We start from the raw sequence: 5527 nt of genomic DNA, 5'->3' as shown, positions 1-5527 counted from the left end.
ATCCATAATGGAAGCGCCTCTTAGCGCCTCCAGCAGGTTATCCGGTGCCCCTGGTTGGACAGGGGTCACCGGCGGAACAGGCATCCCCCTTCTTTCGAAGGATGGTGCATGGTGGATTTCGGAGCCGCCTCGGTCTCCGGAATTGAGTCCGGTTGAGGGCCAAACTGTGTATGGCCCTCCCCGCCAGTCTCATTGGGGATTGAGTCCCCTTGGTGTTCGGCGACAGGGGTTTCGCCTTCGGGCGCCTCCTGAGCCTCTCCCCCGCCAGAGACAGTCCTTCGGGACAGCACGTCCGCATCCTCCTTGGTCTTGGGGGAGTGTGTGTCTGGCAGGGAGTCGCTGGCCATCGCCTTGGAATCCAGCGAGCCTCCTGACAAGTATTGCCGGGAGCTGTTGTGGGGCGGACTACAATAACATTTGCCAATCATTTCAATACAATGAGGAGGAGATACTTTATGGGCGGATAAGGTGGTAGTACTTACGATGCGGCCCGAGGCTTAGCACGGAGGTGTCTCTCCGGACTGTCATCAACGTCCCATCGGAGTTACCCGTTAGGGAGCCCTTCCCCTTTTTGGGTGCCTCCGCCTCTAGAGTTGTGGAGGCCGCCCTCTTCTTCCCCCCCTATCGAGGGGAGAGTCGCTCTCCTCCTCCTCCTCCTCCTCATCCGTGTCGTCTTCGGCGGCGGGGGAATGGGCCTTGTCTTCAGACACCGCGTCCGAAGTGCCCTTGCGGCAGGGGCCACTCCAGACTCCCTTGGCCATTCCTGTGGCCTTCTTCTCTGGTGCCTTGTAAGGCACCGGCTCCAGCATCTTGGCTAAACGCGGAGTGACTGGCTCTTCGAGCAGGGGAGCCGGACACCGAATCTTCTTCGCCTGCTTCAACCAGTACTGAAAAAGCAATGGTAATGAAAGCATTAGGTATCACCCTTGAAACAAGCATGTAAGGGATGTGTTAAAAATAACATACCTCGTTGGGGAGGTGATTTATGTCGTGGCCACAATCTGAATCGGTGGTCGGCGGTATCTCGTTGCCCTTGAAAAGCAACTTCCAGGCATCTTCATGAGTCGTTTCGAAGAGCCTCACCAAGGTATGGTGTTTCTTCGGATTGAAGTCCCATAGAGGATGGCTTCGGCTCTGGCAGGGGAGGATCCAGTGCACCAGCATCACTTGGATTATGTCGATGAGCTTGATATCCCTATCGATCATGCTTTGGATGCACGTTTGAAGCGCAATTAGCTTGTCCGACGAACACCAGCTTGGGCTCTTCTCGACCCAAGAGGTGAGCTGCACGGGAGCGCCGAAGTTGAATTCGGCAGCTGTGGCCCAGGTGACGTCGTGGGGTCCGGTGATGTAGGACCATAGCTTCTGCCATTCCTTGATAGATTTCACGAATGTGCCTTTTGGCCAAGAAACATTGGTGAGCTTGCTCACCATTGCGCCCCCCGCACTCTACGTGTTGTCCGTCCACCACCTTGGGCTTCATGTTGAAGGTTTTGAGCCATAACCCAAAGTAGGGGTGGATGCGGAGGAAGGCCTCGCACACGATGATGAATGCCGAGATATTGAGGAAGGAGTTCGGGGATAGATCATGGAAATCTATCCCGTAGTAGAACATAATCCCACGGACGAAGGGGTGGAGTGGAAACCCTAGCCTGCGGAGGAAGTGAGGGATTAACACTACCCTCTCGTTGGGCTTCGGTGTGGGGATGATCTGTCCCCGGGCTGGAAGACGGTGGGCGATTTCCTTCGCCAGGTACCCAGCCGCCCGAAGCTCGGCGACGTTCTCCTCCTTAACGGAGGAGGCCATCCACTTGCCTTGACCTTCGGATCCGGACATGGTTGAGTGCTTTCTCGAGACAAGGGTAATGAGAACTTGGGCACTAGAGCTCAAGGTCGGAGAGGCAGGAGGAAAGCGTGGGGGAAGAAGGAGGAATCTTATCTCCTTATAAGGGCGGTCAATATCGAACGCCCCCCATTCGCCTTAAAATTCGCCTGCTCCCAAGGGCTGTGTACACGGCACAGTTGGGTTACCCACGCCCGTATTGATGAGAATCCTGTGATAAGGGGACATGATCTCTACTTTGACAAGACGTGCCAATGACAACCGTGTCTCGAAACATGGGGCGAAAAACGATTCGAAATTATGACCGGACAGGCGTGACGTCACATTACTAAAGTTGTCAGCAGATGGGACTCGTGTGTTATTATATTCTCTCTATGGTTGTGTGCGGTGTGTTTTACAGGTCTAGACACATTTGTTTCATCCGAAGACTATTTTTTGGAGTTCGGAAGGAGGAACCTGCCTTGCAATGCCAAAGACAGCACTACGCGTCGGATACCTTGTCATTGAAACCAGGTTCAGGGGCTACTGAGGGAATCCTGGACTAAGGGGTCCTCGGGCGTCCGACCTGTTATCTATGGGCCAAACTGATGGGCTGTGAAGATATGAAGACCGAAGACTACACCGGTGTCTGGATAGGACTCTCCTTGGCGTGGAAGGCAAGCTTGGCGAACAACTATGAAGATTCCATCTTATGTAACCGACTCTATGTAACCCTAGACCCCCCGATGTCTATATAAATCGGAGGGTGTAGTCCGAATAGGGGATACTCAATAGCGTAGTCATACATGCTAGACTTCTAGGGTCTAGCTATTACGATCTCATGGTGGATAAACTCTTGTAACACTCATATTCATCAAGATCAATCAAGAAGGAAGTAGGGTATTACCTCCATAGAGAGGGCCCGAACCTAGGTAAACATCGTGTCCCCGGTCTCCTGTTACCATCAACCTTAGACGCACAATTCGGGACCCCCTATCTGAGATCCGCCGATTTTGACACCGACAGGCGCCACCCCCTTTCCAAGTCCTATTCGGCCTCCTTCCCTATGGGGGCCACGCCACCCCTTTGTGGGCTGGTGGGCCTCCCTCCTATGGCCCATGTGGCCCATATCTTCCCTCAAGGGGTTCCGGTAACCCCCCCGGTACTCTGATATGTACCCGATACATCCCGGAACACTTCTGGTATCCGAATACTATCAACAAATATATCAATATTTACCTCTTGACCATTTCGAGACTCCTCGTCATGTCCGTGATCTCATCCGGAACTCCGAACAACATTCGGTCACCAAATCACATAACTCATATAATACAAATCATCATCGAACATTAAGCGTGCGGACCCTCCGGGTTCAAGAACTATGTAGACATGACTGAGACTCCTCTCCAGTCAATAACCAATAACAGAACCTGGATGCTCATATTGGTTCCCATATATTCTACGCAGATCTTTATCGGTCAAACCATAATGACAACATACGTTATTCCCTTTGTCATCGGTATGTTACTTGCCCGAGATTCGATCGTCGGTACCTCCATACCTAGTTCAATCTCGTTACTAGCAAGCATCTTTACTCGTTCCGTAATGCATCATCCCGCAACTAACTCATTAGTCACATTGCTTGCAAGGCTTATTATGATGTGCATTACCGAGAGGGCCCAGAGATACCTCTCCGATACTCGGAGTGAGGAATCCTAATCTTGATCTATGCCAACCCAACAAACACCTTCAGAGATACCTGTAGAGCATCTTTATAATCACCTAGTTACGTTGTGAGTTTTGATAGCACACAAGGTATTCCTCTGGCACCCTGGAGTTGCATAATCTCATAGTCAAAGGAATATGTATAAGTCGTGAAGAAAGCAATATCAATAAAACTTAATGATCATTATGCCAAGCTAACGGATGGGTCTTGTCCATCACATCATTCTCCCAATGATGTGATCTCGTTAATCAAATGACAACATATGTATATGGTTAGGAAACTTAACCATCTTTGATCAACGAGCTAGTCTAGTAGAGGCTTACTAGGGACACTGTGTTTTGTCTATGTATCCACACATGTATCAAGTTTGCGGTTAATACAATTCTAGCATGAATAATAAACATTTATCATGATATAAGGAAATATAAATAACAACTTTATTATTGCCTCTAGGGCATATTTCTCCTTCTCTAGAAAGGATCCATTCTTAACGACAGCTTAGGTTTCTTGCTAAACCACAGTTCATACGGTGTCGTCTCAACGGATTTAGATGGTGCCCTATTTAAAGTGAATGCAACTGTCTCTAATGCGTAATCCCAAAATGATAGTGGTAAATCAGTAAGAGACATCATAGATCACACCATTCTAATAAAGTACAGTTACGACGTTCACACACACCATTACACTGTGGTGTTCCAGGTGGCGTGAGTTGTGAAACCATTCCACATTGTTTTAAATGAAGGACAAACTCTTAACTCAAATATTCGCCTCCGCGATCAGATCGTAGAAACTTTATTTTCTTGTTACGATGATTCTCCACTTCATTATGAAATTCTGTGAAATTTTCAAATGTTTCAGACTTGTGTTTCATTAAGTAGATATACCCATATCTGCTCAAATCATCTGTGAAGGTTAGAAAATAACGATACCCGCCGCGAGCCTCAACACTCATCGGACCACATACATCGGTATGTATTATTTCCAATAAGTCAGTGGCTCACTCCATTGTTCCAGAGAATGGAGTTTTAGTCATCTTGCCCATGAGGCATGGTTCGCAAGCATCAAATGATTCAGATTCAAGTGATTTCAAAAGTCCATCTGCATGGAGTTTCTTCATGTGCTTTACACCAATATGACCTAAACGGCAATGCCACAAATATGTTGCACTACCATTATCAATTTTGCATCTTTTGGCATCAATATTATGAATATGTGTATCACCACGATCGAGATTCAACAAAAATAGACCACTCTTCAATGGTGCATGACCATAAAAGATATTACTGCTATAAATAGAACAACCATTATTCTCTGATTAAAATGAATAACCGCCTCGCATCAAACAAGATCTAGATATAATGTTCATGCTTAACGCTGGCACCAAATAACAATTATTCATGTCTAAAACTAATCCCGAAGGTAGATGTAGATGTAGCGTGCTAACAGCGATCACATCGACCTTGGAACCATTCCTGACGTGCATCGTCACCCCGTACTTAGCCAATCTTCATTTAATCCGTAGTCCCTGTTTCGAGTTACAAATATGAGCAACCGAATTGGTATCAAATACCCAGGTACTACTATGAGCATTAGTAAGGTACACATCAATAACATGTATATCAAATATACCTTTGTTCACTTTGCTATCCTTCTTTTTTGCCAAATACTTGGGGCAGTTCCGGTTCCAGTGACCAGTCCCTTTGCAGTAGAAGCACTCAGTTTCAGGCTTGGGTCCAGACTTGGGCTTCTTCCTGGGAGTGACAACTTGCTTGCCATTCTTCTTGAAGTTCCCCTTATTTCCCTTGCCCTTTTTCTTGAAACTAGTGGTCTTGTTAACCATCAACACTTGATGCTCTTCCTTGATTTCTACCTCCGCAGCTTTGAGCATTGCGAAGAGCTCGGGAATTGTCTTATCCATCCCTTGCATATTATAGATCATCACGAAGCCTTTGTAGCTTGGTGGCAGTGATTGAAGAGCT

The sequence above is a fragment of the Triticum aestivum genome, chromosome 4A (assembly GCF_018294505.1).
Source record: "Triticum aestivum cultivar Chinese Spring chromosome 4A, IWGSC CS RefSeq v2.1, whole genome shotgun sequence".
NCBI lineage: Eukaryota > Viridiplantae > Streptophyta > Magnoliopsida > Poales > Poaceae > Triticum > Triticum aestivum.
Note: the sequence above shows the minus strand (reverse complement) of the source record.